Source organism: Podarcis bocagei, assembly GCF_964188305.1.
Source record: "Podarcis bocagei genome assembly, chromosome: 1".
NCBI lineage: Eukaryota > Metazoa > Chordata > Lepidosauria > Squamata > Lacertidae > Podarcis > Podarcis bocagei.
The window spans coordinates 12055333-12075193 of NC_138125.1; the positions used below are offsets into that span (position 1 = coordinate 12055333).

At 46.4% G+C, this 19861-nt stretch overlaps 1 long non-coding RNA gene across 1 annotated transcript; it reads left to right on the forward strand.

Annotated features, from left to right (window-relative positions):
- Positions 1 to 2170: 2170 nt before the first annotated feature.
- On the forward strand, positions 2171 to 9390 carry LOC308587569. Its single transcript, XR_014008457.1, has 2 exons — positions 2171 to 2414; positions 9235 to 9390. It is a non-coding gene; the product is annotated as an uncharacterized lncRNA (long non-coding RNA).
- Positions 9391 to 19861: the final 10471 nt, after the last annotated feature.

Sequence of the window (19861 nt, forward strand, 5' to 3'; positions counted from 1 at the left end):
AGGGGAGAGAGGAGGCAAAGGAGAGAGAGAGGAGGTAAATTAACCTTGCTCACACCTGAAAGAAGCAGGCAATATCCCCAAAGCAGGCAGGCGACTTGCAAGGGGGCTGCAATCATTCTCGCACATCTGTTGTGTTTTAAGAGGGGGAATCCACACAGGCGGTTTCGAATCAAAAGAGGACACCTTGAAATAGGTTTTAATATGTGGCTGGCTATTTTTGCTGTCACAATAATGGAACGTGCGCCTCTTTTACACAACCGGGGACTTGCATTTTGTTTTCACTCTTCTCCACTTAATGGGTTTCTAACTGCAGAGGCAATTCTTGAAAGTGGCACCGTCATGCCGCTCAGCAGATGGGCTCCCTCATTCACTCATAACCACTTATTTTAGTGCCAGGGGAAACTTTTCCTTGCAATCTTTTCAGCTGTGTTCCTTCCGTATGGCACAAGCAAGAGCCTGCATGGCGGAATGAGTTTAGAGCAGGAGTAGGTCGGCGGTTCGAATCTCCGCGATGGGATGAGCTCCTGTCAGTCTCAGCTCCTGCCCACCTAGCAGTTCAAAAGCACATCAAAGTGCAAGTTGATCAATAGGTACCGCTCCAGTGGGAAGGTAAACGGCCTTTCCATGCGCTGCTCTGGTTCGCCAGAAGCGGCTTAGTCATGCTGGCCTCATGACCCGGAAGCTGTACGCCGGCTCCCTCAGCCAATAAAGCGAGATGATGAGCGCCGCAACCCCAGAGTCGGCCACGACTGGACCTAACGGTCAAGGGTCCCTTTACCTTTAGGCAACCTAAGGCCCATGGGCCACAAGGGGCCCACGGGGGTCATTTAACCAACCCACGAGCCGCCCCCGAACCGAACTGCCTTCTTGGCGAGTCCCTGTGTGCTGTGCTAAGCCGGCGCAGCATGGCGCAGGGACCCACTTCCGCAGCGCCGGAAATCGCGTCTGTGCAGACGCCAGAAATCACGGGCACACACGCAATCCGGCCCACAGAAGGATCTCCGCTGGAGCGAACCAGCCCAGCCAAGGTAAACCTTGCTGACCCCTGGTTTAGAGTTTAACACTAGGACCCAGGAGACCAGCGTTCAAAACCTCACTCAGCCACAAAGCTCACTGAGTGACCTTGGGCCGCTCACTACCTCACAGCCTAACCTACCTCACAGGGTTGTCGTTGTGGGGATTAAATGAGGGGAGGGAGAACCACACACCCCACCTCAAGCTCCTTGGACAAAAAGGTGGGATATAGATGCAATAAATAAAAATAAAAATAAATAGGATAGAGAGCAAGGAAGGCAATGGGGGTTCCATCACTTGCTCTGTCTTCTTATGTAACATGCTGAAATCAACAAAAGAGTTGATTAGATTCTGATCTCTTATCGCACAAAAAGGTGGAAGGGACCCAGAACATAAAAATGAGGAGATTTCACCCCTCCCATATCCAAGAATCTGCTGATGTTCTCTGCTGATTCTCCAGGGAGGAGGGGGCGGTTTCTGCTCTCTACTACTTATTCCAGCCTCACATCAAAGAGGGAGAGAGAGACTGAGTGTTAGAGAGAGATCGTGTGTTTAGATAAGGTTGCTGCTAAGAGCAGTTGCAGACACTAAGTGCGGTTCAGCATTTTCGCTTAGACCTCATTTAGCTCTGTACATAGTTGTGTATTATAGTTGTAGATAGAATAAAGAAGATATTCTACAGAGCTGCTCTCCGAGTCATTTATGCTCTGCTACACTCTGCTGTACTCTGCTGTACGACGACTGTCTTCTCGTTGGAGTAAATCCGGTGCTCACAACTCTAAGCTGTGAGTCCACAGCACTTTGACCTGTTCCTGTGCAGAAGGTGGTCTCTGGAAGTGCTACCCAGCTCGCCTGGCCCAGTCGGGGCTGAAGTGTGTGAGTCCAGTTGGTGGCACTGGCTCAAGGACGATGCTGACAAAAAACACATGAAGAGACTGCAGGATCAGGCCAATGGCCCACCTGGTGGGGGGGGGTTAAAGTGAGCTACTGAAGCAGAGGAGACTCACTGCAGATAAAGGTATTGCACAGTTCGAGGAAGTTCAATGCATATCTTTTCTATCTTTTTCACTTTGGCTGGTAGGATGTTACCTCTCCCTGGAATTTCCAGACTGATAGCTACAAGCCACAATTCATCAAGGAACGAGGAAGGCTGGGTGGAACGTAGACTGGGAAAGTGACACACACACAAATTGAGTCATCACAGCGCGGGGGCTTGCCAGGATGGCAGCAAACAGCAGATTGTGAATGATTTTGTTTTCAGATGAAAACATCGACCCTCATTCAGGTCGATGCTTTTAATAATTGCCATTGCTTTGGCTTGAAAAGCAATTTGCTCCCTCCTCCGCCGAGATGTCACGGATATGCGGGATGCTTGCGTCTATCACCAGGGTGAGTCCAAGGTGAGCCTAAGAAGCTATTTCCTGCCAGGTAACTGGATTGCTTAATAGCTGCTTGTGACAGCAGGGAGGAGGACATGACAATAGCCAGGAAATGAACCCCCACTAGCCTGGAGGAGAGGACCTGCACGTCCTGTCTCAGGAGCAACCGTGTCCTTGTGGATCAACAGCTGGATAACTTGTTCCAGGGAGGCAGATGGAGCTTGCAGCTGCTGGTCTGACCTGCACTGGCTTGCAGGGCTCAATGGAGCATCAGGAAGGACCATTGCTCATCTACTCCGCATGCAGAAGGTCCAATGTTCTCCAGGGTATCAGGCAGGGGGTATTCTTAGCCCTACCTGGCAATGCCATGGATCAAACCTGAAACCTACTTCATGTAAAGCAGATTCTCTGCCCTTGAGCTACAGCCCTTACCTTTATCCACCTGTGAATGCCTTTCTCTCTCTCTCTTTAATATATTTTTTATTAAATTTTTCTGCTTTACAATTTAAAATACTCATTGTACATCCTTAAGATATCAGTGACTTCCCTTCTTCTCTTTCCATGGTTCATTTTAAAAGGTTACTTATTGGAAGTATTATGGGAAAAGAAAACAGGGGGCACAGTAAGAAGCTCTTGTGGTGCCACCACCAACAAGGCCCGGCCCCATTTCACTGCACATTGCCTGTCTTTCTGCCTTCCCAATTGACATTGCTGACATGCTGGTGGTGAAATGAAAGGGCATTTCAGCATGGCTCCACCAGTGTGACAGAATCATAGAATCGCAGAATTGTAGAGTTGGAAGGGACCCTGAGGATCACCTAGTCCAACCCCCTGCAATGAGGAATGTGCAGCTTGTCAGTATTTTCATCCCTCCCATTGCAAAGATCACTAGATCATGCTTGTTTTGCTTCCTGTCTGTGAGAAAGGGGGGGGGACTACTCTTCCAGACTTCCGTCCCTAGCACTGTGCCGGTTTTTCTTTGATATACAGTGGTGCCCCGCAAGACGAATGCCTCGCAAGACGGAAAACTCGCTAGACGAAAGAGTTTTCCATTTTGGAGGTGCTTCGCAAAACGAATCTCCTATGGGCTTGCTTCGCAAGACGAAAATGTCTTGCGAGTTCCTGCGGGTTTTTTTCCCTTCCCCCCTTTTTCTAAGCCGCTAAGCCGCTTATCAGCTGATCCGATAAGCCGATAAGCCACTAAAAGCCGCTAATAGCGCTAATAGCGCTAATCCGCTAATCCGTCAATGGGCTTGCTTCGCAAGACGAAAAAGCCGCTAGACGAAGAGAATCACAGAACGGATTCTTTTTGTCTTGCGAGGCACCACTGTAGCTAGAGACAAGACGGCAGCATGAGAGAGCTCTCTCTCATACATGTTATATTCTTTTATTTGTTTAATCAGTAGAAATAAATTAGTGTTATGTACTGAGTTGAATAGGATCCAAAATGCAGCAGTCTGATTGGTCCTAGAAGAATAGGATCCAGAATGCAACAATCTGGTTGGTTCTAGAACAATAGGATTCAGAATGCAGCAGTCTGATTGGTCCTAGAACAATAGGATTCAGAATGCAGCAGTCTGATTGGTCCTAGAACAATAGGATCCAGAATGCAGCAATCTGATTGGTCCTAGAACAATAGGATCCAGAATGTAGAAGTCTGATTGGTCCTAGAACAATAGGATCCAGAATGCAACAATCTGGTTGGTTCTAGAAGAATAGGATCCAAAATGCAGCAGTCTGATTGGTCCTAGAACAATAGGATCCAGAATGCAGCAGTCTGATTGGTCCTAGAACAATAGGATCCAAAATGCAGCAGCCTGATTGGTCCTAGAACAATAGGATCCAGAATGCAGCAGCCTGATTGGTCCTAGAACAATAGGATCCAGAATGCAGCAGTCTGATTGGTCCTAGAACAATAGGATCCAGAATGTAGAAGTCTGATTGGTCCGCAGGAGCCACCCAATCCAGCTCCAGCTGGAAGTGAATCGGCAACCTGATTGGCCTACCGGAGAATCCCGGAATTAGCCATTCACGTGGGGCCCATTGTGTAAAAAATGTATATAAAGCAGACATTTTGGGGGAACTGGCATTCCTCACTACTATGAGCTGAATAAAGAGCATGAAATCCACACTCGACTCCGAGTATATTTCAATTAGGCATGCAACAAAACCTCCACAGCTTTGCTTCCATTACTCTGCTGCTTTTGAGGTGCCCACAATAGCAAATGTGGGTCCGCTGCACCAGGACCTATTCCTTGGGAATGCTGCTCTGCTCCTCCTGCGTTCCTGTGATTGGAAGGCCAGAGAAGGTGCTCCCGACACCCAGCCCATGCTGGCTCTGAAGACGTGGGCTGTATATGGGTGCACGCTCACAGCTGTCCCACCCAGGGATCGAACCTGCAACCTTGGTGTTATCAGCACCATGTTCTAACCGACTGAGCTATCTGTTAGGGTCTAAATCAGTCTTTCCTAACCTGGTGCCTTGCGGCTGCTTTGGACCACAAACCCCACCAGGCCCAGCCCAGGGGATGGGGTTGATGGGAGCTATAATTCAAAACAGCCAGAGGGCACCAGGTTGGTGTACATAATAAGAAGCAGGAAAGCCAGGGAGGGGGTGAAGCCAGGCAGCAAAGCGGCAAGATATGCCATCCCTTGCATGGGAGAGAAATTAGGTCAGGCAGAGAAATCCAGGCTTCTTTATCTGTCTCTCCCTTTCTGGAGAACACTAAGGAACATCCAGAGCCAATTTCTTCTTTTGCATCCCGACTCCCGCAGGCTCTCGAGCGATACACAGCGAAAGCAGTCCATCTGCCCAGAGAATAGGCTTTCAAGGTCCCCACTGGAACACGCTGGCAGCAGCAAAACGCACTTGCAAAATTTTGGCTGCTTGAAGGGAAGAGTCAGTTATCGCCGCAGGGCTACTAAGCTGCGAGGAGAAAATGATTATTATCTTTCCAGAGTAATCTCTAAAGAGGCAGCAGGGCAGCTCCAGCTTATGCGATGCCAAGAGTCCCGGTAGCTGCATTCTGCATTATTATTATTATTATTATTATTATTATTATTATTATTATTATTAGTTTTAAATACCACCCTCCATCAAAAGATATCAGAGTGGTTCGCAAGTTAAAAACACATAGAAATTAAAAGCAAGACTATCAATGGCTACAAGCCATAATGGCTGGGCTCTGCCTCTACAATTGGAGGCAGTGTTGCTTCTAAATTTCATTTGCTGGAAACGACAGGAGAGGAGAAGGCTCTCGTGTGGTCGGATCCTGCTTGTGGGTTTTCCCACAGGTATCTGGTTGGCCACTGTGACAACAGGATGCTGAATTTAGATTAAGGTTACCAGATATTTTTCAATGAATCTGGGGACACTTTTCAACTTCAGTGCATTTTGTATGGGGACTGAGTTGTAAATCCGGGGAATTGTCCCCGGGAAACGGGGACGTCTGGTAACCTTCATTTAGATCGGCCATTGGCCTCGTTCAGCAGGCTATTGCTGATGCTAAATTTTACTGTTTACTATTAGATTCTGATGGATTGTTGAATGTTGCTTTGTTTGATATAACAACCACCACCACCACCACAACAACAACAACATGGGTTGTGTTTCTACGCAGGTAGACATCACCTTGCCAACAAAGGCCCGTATAGTTAAAGCTATAGTTTTCCCGGTAGTGATCTATGGAAGCGAGAGCTGGACCATTAAAAAAGGCTGATCGCCGAAGAATTGATGCTTTTGAATTATGGTGCTGGAGGAGACTCTTGAGAGTCCCATGGACTGCAAGAAGAACAAACCTATCCATTCTTAAGGAAATCAGCCCTGAGTGCTCACTGAAAGGACAGATTGTGAAGCTGAGGCTCCAATCCTTTGGCCACCTCATGAGAAGAGAAGACTCCCTGGAAAAGACCCTGATGTTGGGAAAGATGGAGGGCACAAGGAGAAGGGGATGACAGAGGATGAGATGGTTGGACAGTGTTCTCAAAGCTACCAGCATGAGTTTGACCAAACTGCAGGAGGCAGTGGAAGACAGGAGTGCTTGGCATGCTCTGGTCTATGGGGTCACAAAGAGTTGGACATGACTGAACAACTAAACAACAACAGGCACCTGAATGTAATGCAAAGGGATGAAATAATAGATTCAAGAAAGAGATGATTGCTCACAGCACTGAGATGTTTTTGCCTCCCTTATGTGATTCCTTTTACCTGCTAGAAGATTTTTCGCCAATCTTAATGGCCGGCCTCTTGCATTTTAGTTGGGAAGGGTTATGGAGAATCTCAGTTTTAATTCAAAACAAAATAAAACCTATCCTCCCCAACTAAAATGCAAGCATCGGGCATCCTGTTCTCACAGTGGCCAACCCCACAAGCATGACCCTGGGCAGGAGAACACCCTCTCCCCTTGTGTTTTCTGGCAACTGCTATTCAGAAATCATTTATTGCCTCCAACCGTGGTGGCAGAGCAAAGGGTTGCTATGCTATTCAGCGTACAATGTTGACGGCGTTCTTGTTTTCTGTCTGAATCCTCCAGACAAGCTGGAGCATGAAGAGGAGGAAGCTGCAATCCAGCACCAGCCAGTTTGGGTCTATGTCTCATTCAGACAATCTACAGGCTCATTTTAGCAGATGAACCGAGGAGATCCCAACATGGAATGACATCTTTTGAGCTGGAAACAGAATGGAAGGGAACACATCTCAAGCAAGAGAAGAACTCTTGCATGAAGAAATACATTCCCAAGGACACCGGGAGGTCATTTTCAGGGCGGCCAACGTTCTGCAGAAGGAACATCATGAAAGATGCAAAAGTGCCACAGGACGGCCACTGCACTTCCTTTCTAAACAAGGCTGCTGTCTCTCTGCAGTGTTGCATTAAGCCTGCTCCACTCAAAATGGTCCCTTGTAATTCATCCATGGGGGCCACCCCCATCATCCCTGACTATTGGGGCGATGGGAGCTAGAGCCCCACAACAGCTGGAAGGGAACACATGTTCCCCTTCCCTGTTTCAACTCAGATCATGAATTGTCTCTCTGTACTATATTTGCATTAGTCTGCAATTGCACTGTTTTCACTGGCTGTTCCCCAAGGCTCTAAATGCACGGGTGGGGGAACGAGGAGGGGCAGGAATAAAAAAAGAGGGAAATGGAGGATATGGGACCCTCAGATATTCCATAGTGTTGTTTTCAACATGTGTTGTTTTCAACATGAAGTTGCAGATTCAACGAAAGTAAATTAGAACAGAAAATACATTAGCAAGCAAACACCCATACATATATTGTTTGAAAAGTTGGGTGTCTCCCCCTCTCTTTGCCAAGCAGTGGCAAGAGCCCAAGGGGTTCCAAGGTCTGTGGTCCTTTGGAGAACTGAGACATGGAGGAGATTGTTGTAGCTTTAAGAAATATGGTTTGTTCACCTATTTACACCTTCAGCCTGCAGGGAGGGAGTCCAGATCTTACAGCATGGTCATTTCAAGAGGGGTTTGTACCCCACAGCAGAGTAGCCCTGCGGTCCAAGGCATCTCTCCCAGCCAGCCTACAGCCAACCTGCCCAAGATGGATCCCAGGATCCCTGTCTTTGTTGTTGTTGTTGTTGTTGTTGTTGTTGTTGTTGTTGTTGTTGTTGTTGTTTCTTCTTCTTCTTCTTCTTCTTCTTCTTCTTCTTCTTCTTCTTCTTCTTCTTCTTCTTCTTTCCAGCAACGCTTGCTCAATAGCTCTCTTTTCCTGTCACCTCACACCCAGTCTCTGTCCACACATCAGGGCAAGGGGGAGGGACAGCTCTCTTGCCTGTCTAATGACCCCCAATGGCCCCCTATTGTTTCTTAATGGCCAGGTCATTTTCACACCCCAAATAATCAAAATCCTACCATTTATTAATTTCTAGGGTTTAGGGTAGTCCCTCATTAAAAAAAATCTCTAACGCAATGTCCCACATCTATAAAATGAACATAACTTTCTCTAACTGACGAAGCTAACTGACAGACTTGCTCTTAAAAGTTGTTCTGCCCAAGACCCAGAAGCACTGTCCATTGAAGTATATTGTGCTAGATGGACAAATAGCCAAATAACCTGGTATAAGGCAGCTTATACCTATGTTAAGGTTGACTTTTTTGCATTTCCCAAAACTTGCATCTAAACCCAAGCCCTGGCGGCATCTCTGTTTTGTTTTGTTTTGTTTTAAAGTCTCTAAGCCTCTCTCATTTTACGTGGTGATCTTATAATATCCTTATTTATATGGCTCCTGCATTTCGATTGATCATTTGTTTTGGTCAACATAGGCTGGAAATGGGGACCATGTGTTGTTATTCATTTCTAGGCCTTGCTGTCTGGACATGGACTTCCGCTAGGAAGCTGTCTACTCGTGTCTCATTATAGGGAACCTAATTTGCTCCGGGAGCTTGCATTACCGAAAAGGCAGAGGGCAAATTAAATACGAGATTTGCCTGAAACAGAAAAACAAAGCCTCCGTTGCAGATCCATTGCTTCCGATATCTCCTGCGGAATCAATGGGAGAGACAGATTCAGAATTTGATTTGCTGGAATAATTCCACCTCGTCCAACCGCTGCCTTTGGCTGCGTTGAAGAAGAAGCTGAAAGAACAATACTCTTCAGCGGAATGAATCGCTCAACAAAAAGCCAACCTGAAGAGATGTCTTTCTTGACTCCGACTGCCAAGCCTTGTCGCCTAGCTTCTAAACGGAACAAGGAGGGAGAATGAATGCCCTGCTTTGTTTGGGACTAATCCTCACCAACGGTGCTAATGTTTAAAACAGAGTAGTGTAAGATCAAGAGGAGAACAAGGGAGGAAAGGTTAACATTTCATATCATGTTTATGATTGCTTCCAGGTGCCCCAGGTTCCAAGAAAACTCACCGTTGAAACGCCTTTCCAACTTCTGCTGCGGCTTCCTGTCTGTGTTGAAGATGCAACTTTAGAGTGGGTGGCAGTGAGCTGTTTTCCTTTCTCATTCTTATGTATATAAAGTCACACCAAGCCGACTGGACCTTCATGTCTGCTGCGTCCTTGGATCGGTAAATCAAAGGGAGGCCTGGGAGAAAAAGCAACAATCCCAGCCTCCCACTGGCTGCAAACACATTCGCTGGGAGGTTTGCTTTGTTTTTGAGGAAGCAGAGATTGAAATGTACAGCTTTGGGGTTTAGGATGGGTCACTGGGAAGGAAAGCAACCGGGCCAAGCCATCTCACACAACAAGCTGCCCCAGAGAGCCAGATCTGTGGGGTGGGAATAAGCTGTGTGAGGCTTTGTTAACTCTGAAAGTAAACAAGGGCTACTTTTACACATTTCCCTCTCAAGTCCAAAATAAGCAGTCTTCAGGGAGTGTGTGAGATAAGGGGATACCACACCAGCCCAGGGATGAGTTTCAGATGTGGGTTTCTGCTAATGCAGGATTGGGGGTGTTGGTGTCTCTCCAGATAATATTGGACCAAAGCTCCCATCCTCCCTGACCATTGGGCATGCTGGCTGGGCTGATGGAAGTTAAGAGTCCAGCAACATCTGAAGGAGTGCAGGTTCCTTTGCTCTGGGCTGAAATTTGGCAAGGTTGGAAGAACTTTTCCTGCCCCTAATTCATCCTAGAGATTTAAAAATTCACTTACCTAACTTGCTATAGTCAACAAAATTGCTATATAGAAACCCCCTCGATGGAATCCAAAAACGATGGGAGGATGACATAGGTTATGAGATTAACCCCACCCAACGGACCAGAATGTGGTCTAAACCTCCCTTTAAATCCATATCAGCGAAAAGAAAAGAACTCACTCTGAAGCTAACTTACAGGTGGTATCTAACACCACAGAAACTAACGCCAATACACCCAGGAACCTCACCCAAATGCTAGAGAGGAAGCACCTCCACAGGCATATACCTCCACATGTGGTGAGAATGTTCTAAAATCCAACTCTTCTGGACATCAATCATACAAGAAATATGCAAATTAACTAGGCAAGTATTAGAAGTCACCCCAGAACTGGCTCTACTAAACATCTTCCAAGATAATAATGCCCACTCACATAACAAAGAGCTCATAACCCACCTACTCTCAGGAACTAGAAACATCATAGCCAAACACTGGAGAGATCTGCCAGGAGTAAGCATGGACCAATGGTATCAAATAGTATGGGAAATGGCCTTATAAAAAAAACTAACCAACAAACTGAAACTGACATGGGGACAAATAGAAGATGCCTCCACCCTGGTATGGTTCCCCTTTATCACATACACAGCCCAACAAGACTACAACCTGATCCAAACACACACACACACACACACACACACACACACACACACACACAATTGCTATCTAGATTCCAACTCTCTATATCCTAACAGAAAGTGTAAGAGTCATAGCTCAATGGTAGAACATCTACCTTGCATAAAAACGGCCCCTGGTTCATACCCTGGGATCTCCAGTGAGAGACCCAGTCTGAAATCCTGGACAGCCACTGCCAGTCAGTGCAGACAGTACTGAGTTAGATGGACCATGGTCTGAGTCAGTATAAGTTAGCATCCAATCTATCTTACAAAAACATCAGGTTACCACTTGTACAAGGGTCATAGTAGGAGACAATGCACAAGTTGAAAGGCTCTAGGAAAATCCTCCAAAAACACGTTTCTTGACTCAAGGCAATATTTCTCAGTAATCAGCCAGCAGCATCACTTGCATGGACCCAGTATCAATGGGTGCAAATTGCTCAAGAGGCCACCTCTGCATCCCATGTCCAGCACCAATGGCAATGAACATCCCTTCTCAGGTGACAACGCCAGCAGACATTCAGTAAAATAAATAAAACCCCACTGTGTGATGAAGGAAGGATCAATCAATCAATCAATCAATCAATTAAAAAGATGAATCGATTCATGTGTCTTGTGGCAGCATTCTTAAGTGGTCAAAACATGACCTGAGAACTAGCAAAATGAATACAGGTTAGGTTTGTTTTTTAAGTATAAAGAATATGATTGAGTGGAAACATGACGTGCTTTTCATAAAAGCTTTCACAACTCGGAAAAAGAGCCTCCCTTTCAGTAATGGTTTGGGGTGATGGTGGAGGGAAAGATATGAACAGAGAAGAACATGTTCAGCTTCTCAGAGAGCACGAGACTGACTTTGTGATGTGATTACTTTATCACAAAGCCTTTTTAGAGTGAGGACATTAGTTCCTACCCTCATTCTGATTTGGCTTCATAGAATAATAGAACTGTAGAACTGGAAGGGCCATCTAAGACCAGCCCCCCTGCACTGCAATCATCACAGCCAAATCATGAGGTAAACATACAACTAAATCTAATTGGTTACACGGCATGACAGCTTCCCTGACTGGCTGACCCAACTCCCAAGGACACTGGTATTTTATTTTATTTTAAGTGCAGGGTTTTTTTTGAAGGTGATAAACAGGTTGCTAACAGCTGTGAGAAAGTGAGAGAGCCTTTCAAGGAAACTGTGGGGCCTTGGAAAGCTGCCCTTTCATGCCCAAACTGTTAACTTGTGAACCCTCAACACAGTGCTATCAGTTTATGATGAGGCTGCCTTTTGACATTTGCGACAGAAAATGTGCTTTTGAATGAAGTTAAAATGATGTTATCTGGGAGAGAACATGGTGTACACAGGAGGGACTGGAGCTTGTTCAGACTGCCAGAGGAACCCTGTGCACATCGTTCGAATGAGTCACACTCGAACCATCTTGCAAATAGGATAAGCACGAGAAGTAGCTGAGTGTTCCCTCACCACTGTCACCACCGGGAACAGGAGTGGGAAGGGCTGCAAAATCTGTGTCTCACTCCAGCCAAACGCACCTCATCGGTCATGAACTGCAGCTTACCAATTGCTGAATGACGCTGCCTGTTTGTGTGGGCCACCTCGCAGTGCTAGGAGTTTGCAAGCAGCTTGGTGGGTCACATATTGCACAGGCGATTTGATTAATGAGCAAAACAGATCTTCACATATTCAGACAAGGGGCCTGGAGCAGTGATAAAGCATAGGGGATGGTGCCAGAGTCACTGTTAGGCAGCAGTCCTGGGGAAAGACTTGAGATTGAGTGCCCAGCTGCTGCCAGCCTGTGTGGGCGATACTGGGCTAGCTTTGTAAGTCCTGGGCGGCATACATCAGCTGTGTGTGTGTACCCCAAATTACAAGGTGAATCAGGGTGATTCGGGGAAGGACTCTCCTTCGGTCAGAGGCTGGGCAGAGGAGGAAAAATGGTGGAGTCTGTCTCCCCATCCTGACCCTACCAGGGAGGAGGAAGAGGAAGACAGTATAGATTTACAACAGGGGTTTGCAGGAGGTTACAGCTCAGAGGCAGATGAGGGGGAAAGCTGGGAAATAATGGGAGAGGAGGAGCAGGCAGACCCAGAGCAGCAGCTGGCTGGCACGTTGTCACTAGAAAACATTCCAGACCCTCCATCTCCCAGAACCTGGCGAGCCTTAAAAGTAGGAGAGCAAAGAGCTCAAAGACAGAGGGCACATAGCAGCATCCGTAGAGGAGGAGACGACGACGATGAATGGGAGAGAAGGGGGGGGGTGGAGATTCATTCAGGACAACACCATTACAGCCTCTGTCTGTAAAGTTTGAAATAAAAAAAGGACTGTAAGAAACTTTTCCTTGTCTTTATACTTCCCTGGGCAACCAGCCGGGAGCTGCCGACAGCATCCTGACACCTTCATTGGAGGTTTTTAAGCAGAGATTGGATGGTGATTTTTTTTAGCTGTGATTCCTGCATTTCAAGGGGTTGGACTAGATGACCCTTGCGTCCCTTCCAATTCTACAGTTCTAAGTTGGCTCACACCATTAACAAGGCACCCCAAGTCAGGCCGAGGTCTCACTAAGCTTGCAGGTTGCTTTTTGGCCTTGGCTATTAAAAAACCCGCCCACCATTTCCCTTGCTTTCTGAGAAACACAGCCAAGCTGACGTAAATTAGGCGTGCTGTGTTATCGTCATGTTAGTCCACCCTGTTCGTTCCAGTGCAAAGGAAGCACAATGCAAATTGTGTGTGTGTGTGTGCATCTTTTTTGCAGCATGAGAGCAACAACAGTAGTGAATGCTGACTGGATGGGCTTCCATTCCGGACACGGGACAAACAGGTGAGCAGCGGCAATTGTTGATCCCATTTTTTGTTTTTGCTGGAATTCCCCAATATCCCTAGTCTAGGGAGGTGCTCTGAAACAGACAGGTTTTCAGCAGGCATCTAAAAGGTTATAGCGAAAGTTCCTGCCTAATTTCAAGAGGCAGGGAGTTCCATAGGGAGATGTGGGGACAGCCATGTATGCCAACTTGAGCTCCTTATTGTGGTGGTGTTATGTACTGAGTTGAATAGGATCCAAAATGCAGCAGTCTGATTGGTCCTAGAACAATGCAGCATATGATTGGTCTGCAGGAGCCACCCAATCCAGCTCCAGATGGAAGTGAATCCACAACCTGATTGGCCTACAGCAGAATTCTGGAATTAGCCAATCATGTGCAGCCCATTGTGTAAATAATGTATATAAGCAGATATTGTGGGGGAACTTCCATTCCTCCTCATGCTATGAGCTGAATAAAGGCATGAAATCCACTCTCGACTCCGAGTATATTTCAGGTGGGAACGCGATAATATACTGTAAGAATGTCTCTACCTTCCCAGAAAGTTTATGCCCTCAAAAAGAGCTCTCCCCACAAACTGTCCCAGTGTCATTCAGAGAGAAGGGGCGAGCTTTCCATGTGTGCTGGATGGAGAGCGTTGACCAGAAGCATCATGGGCGGAATTGCCTTGCGTGTCACACATGCAGCAGCTCAAGTCACTCCCCTGTGCCATCACAGCCAGGCACATATCCGTAGAACGGGTGGTATGAGTGGCACCGTGGGTGGGCGGCTGCGTTCGAGTTTGCTGCCTTCACCGGGTTTTCTTATCAAGATGTCTGCTACCCGGCTTAAAGAGCAGAAACAATACTGTGCGAATTAGATCACTGAGTGCATCATTTGAAAGCTCATTATTCCACATGACAGATTTCAAAAACGTTTGTCAAAACAAATAGCACTTCCTGAGAGAATTTATTTGCGAAAAACACCCGGAAAAGAGGGTTGAGCATGATATGCTAGCCACGTCGTGTTTGGAAGAAAAACAAAGCAAGTTCTGATCACACACACACACACACACACACACACACACACACACACACGACACAAACATACGTTGCTGTTTACGCCCTAGAACCCTGCAGTAATGGAATAGCGTTTGAGGGGTTTTGATTTTAAAAACTGGAGATGAGCCAAATTTCTTCTGGATCCATCCTGTTGTGAACACAGTGCTAGATTTTGTCTCCTTCCACTGCATGCCTGAACATAAGCCAAACCATTCCCTTAGTTAAGGGGGGACTGCCTCTCCCCAGATGAACTGATCCGGACCCTGAAATCATCATCTGATGCCTTTCTTTGAGCACCCCTCTGTAAGATGTCCGGAGGGTGGCAACAGAAGAACAGACCTCTTCTGTGGTGCCTCCCCACTTGTGAGCTGCTCTCCCCAGGGAGGCCTGCCTGGTGCCATCGTTGTACAGTGGTACCTTGGGTTACGAACTTAATTTGTTCCAGAGGTCCATTCTTAACCCGAAACCGTTCTTAACCTGAGGGACGCTTTCGCTAATGGAGCTTCCTGCTGCGGGCAACCAAAATGGTCAAAGGCCTGGAAACGATGCCTTATGAGGAACGGCTAAGGGAGCTGGGCATGTTTAGCCTGGAGAAGAGGAGGTTAAGGGCTGATATGATAGCCATGTTCAAATATATAAAAGGATGTCACATAGAGGAGGGAGAAAGGTTGTTTTCTGCTGCTCCAGAGAAGCGGACACGGAGCAATGGATCCAAACTACAAGAAAGAAGATTCCACCTAAACATTAGGAAGAACTTCCTGACAGTAAGAGCTGTTCGACAGTGGAATTTGCTGCCAAGGAGTGTGGTGGAGTCTCCTACTTTGGAGGTCTTTAAGCAGAGGCTTGACAACCATATGTCAGGAGTGCTCTGATGGTGTTTCCTGCTTGGCAGGGGGTTGGACTCAATGGCCCTTGTGGTCTCTTCCAACTCTATGATTCTATGATTTCCATTCTCATTCTGGGGCAAAGTTCATAACCCGAGGTACTACTTCCGGGTTAGCGGAGTTTGAAACCCAAAGCGTTTGTAACCCGAGGTACCACTGTATCTTTAAGTGCAAAGCAAAAAAACATTTATCTTCTCCTCGGACTTTGGCTAGTTAAATAATATAAGGCCTTCTAAATTAGGGTGGGGGCGGGGTATTGATTACTACATTATGTATTTCTGTGTTTTTATATTGTTAACCGCCCCGTGATCCTCAGACGAAGAGCAGTATAGAAATGTAATAAATAAAATAAATCTAAATAAATAACAGTTACTGTTGAATGATGCGCAACTGAAATCACTCCACAGGCAGAGTCACATTGCAAACCCTTGTAGGACCACCCCCCAGAACATAGTTGTAAATGTGTGCTTATTTGTAAGTGAAATGAATCCCATGCACTCTCCTGGTACCCGCAAAGACACCTGGACTGATAAGCAAACAAATTTTCCTGTGTGTGATGCAGCCTGCGTTGTTCTCAGTTCGCATTATTGTCAGTGGAATTACATGGAGGATGTAACTTGTGATCTGGTACTTCCATAGATTTGGAACAAAGGGACAAACAAGAAGGCAATACGAGTTTCTCTTTCTCTCTCCTGACACTAGAACTTGTGGACATCCAATGAAGCTGAATTTTGAAAGATGCAAGACAGAAAAAGGAAAGCATTTATTTTATTTTTTACTCAGCTCATAGCTGAACTATGGAATTAGATCCTTCAAGAGGCAGTGGAGGCCACCAAATTGGAGGGCTTTAAAAGAAGATTAGGTAAACTTATGGAAAATCAGGCTATCCATAGCTACTAGCCCAAACCCCTACGTTCTGCTTCCACTGTTGGAGGCAATAAGCCTCTCAATTGCTGGGAATCCCAACAGGGGAAAGTGCTGCTGTACTAAGGACATGCCTTCGGGTTTCCCATTGTGGCATCTGGTTGGCTACTGTGAGACCAGAACATTGGACCAGATGGGTCTTTGGCTTGATCCACCAGGGCTCTTCTGTTGGGATACTGCCAGGGAGATATAGTCTATCATGGCCCCAAGCCGGCTGCCGGACGATCCATCGATCCCTGTAGTCACGCAGCTTCTAGCGACATGAGTTTCCTGGAAATACCTTGCCACATTCCAGGGCTCGTGCACACTCTTTATCAGCAGATTATGCACACAGCAGAAGATGCACAGCAGGAGAGCATATTTACAGACTTTATTCAGCGTTGATCAGAACAAAGAAAAACATGACTGTCTGCGTCAGTCTTCTCCAACTGAGAGAGAAAAACGAAAGCAACAGCAAACATAAACATCCTGTGAACAGGACATGCACAGACTCTGTGACTCACAAAGCCTGCTCCCTTTTAAGGTGGAACGGAAATATCCTAACATCTTCTCACGTTCTGATGAAGAATGATAGAATGATAGAATTGTAGAATTAGAAGAGACCTCGAGGGTCATCAAATCCAGCTCCCTGTAATGCAGGAATCTTCACTAGATCAGGGATCGGCAAAGTTTTTCTGGCTTGGGCCGGTTCAGGGTCCCGCAGATGCTGCGGTCGGCCAGAATGTGTGTACGTGTGCGCGCACGCATGCATGCGCAAACGCTATTTCCGGCGCTCCTTCCGGTGCAGAAGAGGCGTGCACAGCTTCCCATTGGCTGCAGGAAGCTCCTGCAGCCAATGGGAAGCCGGCCAGAGTCGCGGAAAGCAGTCCTCGCTCTGCTCCGCACCGGTTTAGTGCGGCGCACGGGAGCCAACCGATTGGGTGGCGGGGGCCCCTAAGCGGGTGGCTGGGGTCCATGGGCTGGTTAAATGACCCCCATGGGCCACTTATGGCCCACGGGCCTTAGGTTGCCAACCCCTGCACTAGATCATACATGACAAATGGCCATCCAACCTCTGCTTAAAAACCTCCAAGGAAGAAGATGGTCAGAGCAGCACCAGTGGAAAGGACTCAAATAGCCTGGATTAAAAGAGGTTTCAAAGAATTTGGAGGGGGAGCGGTAATTCTGTAATCCCTCTTTAAATTTGTTGGGGATTGTCAACAGTTGGCTCTTGTCTTTAAGCCAGGCACAGAGGGGTTTTACTCTTGTGCAATCATCTGCATATTCTCCTCTGAGTCACCTGCGACTCATATCTAATGCTTCCTCTCTTGCCTGAAGAAGGTGAAGCGGGTGAGAAACTGCTGTTCCAGCAATACACCCTTCCCATTCCATGAATCCGTGCTCAGCCAATTCCTAATCTTGTGGGAACGAGAAATAGGCAGCAGTGAACAGATGGCATTGCAAATGTCATGGAGGAGTCATTTTCTATCTCCACCAGTTGACAAAACTACTCCAGGTTATAGAAGACTCAGGATTACCATCAGGAGTAATTAACAACCCAATCCACAACTCAGGGTCCTAAGCTAAAGTCCTAGGATTTAAGTCAGATTAGTTCCATTAGTCTAAAGCCAAGTACTTTGGCTTAACTGGATTTGGGCCTGAATGTGCCCATCTTCTTGGAAGAGGAAATACAACTGATACTTTTCAAAGGGGTAGCTATGCTAGTCTTGTTGTGGCAAAAAAAACCCCAAGATCAAGTCCCATGGAATCTTAAGTTACTTCTCTACTATACATTTAAGGCTGTTTCATGCTACTTTAAACACCCATAGATTTCCCCAAATGCAGTGGTACCTCGGTTTTCGAACGTAATCCGTTCTGGAAGACTATTCAAGTTCTGAAACGTTCGAAAACCGAAAACTCAACAGCCAACAGCCAGGCCTCACGATCCTGCACTCAGAGGAAACTGTGTGGCATGTTTGATTTCCGAGGCATGTTCAAAAACCGAAAGGTTCCATCAGTGGTGCCTCTGAAAATTTTTACACATCACTTGGGAAGACATGAGAACTAATGGCAGTGTACTGGAAGAAGCAAAGATGATCAGTGTCAAAGCAATGATTCTTCAACATCAACTTTGTTGGACTGGTCATGTTGTGCGGATGCCTGATTGTCATCTTCCAAAGCAACTACTCTATTCCTAACTTAAAAATGGTAAGCGTAATGCTGGTGGTCAACAAAACAGTTTCAAAGACTCTCTCAAGGCAAATCTTTAAAAATGTAGTATAAACACAGACAACTGGGAAACACTGGCCTGCAAGCACTCCAGTTGGAGAACAGCCTTTATCAAAGGTGTCATGGGCTTTGAAGATGCTTGAACTCAGGACGAAAGGGAGAAACATGTTAAGAGGAAGGCACGCTTGGCAAATGCTCACCATGATCAACTCCTGCCCAGAAACCTATGTCCCCACTGTGGAAGGACGTGTGGATCCAGAATTGGCCTCCACATTCACTTACGGACTCATTGTTAAAACTGTGTTCATGGAAGACAATCTTACGCAACTACGAGTGATCGCCAAAGAAGAAGGTGGCAAAGACATCTGTGAGAACCTGCAGGGATATTCATGCTCAGAATTGTAGGTAGGTTACAGCAGGCTAGAGATGAGCAATGGTTTGAACTGGCATAAGGCGCTATGTTCCAGAAGTAGATATGAAGAGAATGAATTTAGCAAATCTAGGCTCAAGCCACCAGTCAGCCCTATGTCAGAGCCCAGAGTCTAGTGCATCCACCTCATATATCACCTAGAACTCAAAAGGGAGATTTCCCCACATTTTTATCTTAAGTGTTAGCATCAAATATTATGTTAGCTGAGACACTTCCCTGATGAACTGAATTCTCTCACCTCAGATAAATCATCCAGGTTAGACCATTCATAGCCTTGGGATTACGCAGCTGGAATGAAATGATTGCTTCCTAATGACAGATGGAGTCTGACAGGAAACAATTGATCAGTCTCTGAGAGGCCTGATACATTTCCAAAGACTATTGCTTGTCCCTCAGCAAGCTATCACTGTGAGGTATGCGATACCTCACAACCTCTGCAGATGGTATTGCTTTCTGCACAAGGAAGCCACAGCTGTTACTTGTTTCTGGTGGTGAGTACAGACAATGTCCCCCTAGCTATCACATCTATCACCTACATTCAAAAAACAAAGCTGAAATTACTGGGGAAATGTAGTTTTTTCCTGTGACTTTTTAGGGCAATTTGGATCACATTTGTGTTATTTTCACCACTGGCACCTGCCACTCCTGGTCTCTTCTTAGGGTTCTTAGACCAGACAACTCTTGAAATAGAGAACTGCACTCTGTAAAGTATGGTCATCCATCCTATGAGAATGTGATGGACCAGATGAGCCATTGGCCAGATCCAGCCAGCTCTTCTCATGTTCTTGAGATGGTGCTCCTATGTGGAGGAACACCTGAAGTCTGTAGAACCTTATGCTTTGGACAAAATTTGAAGCTTGTGGTTACGCTATGTGGCCGAGCTATGCCTTAGAAT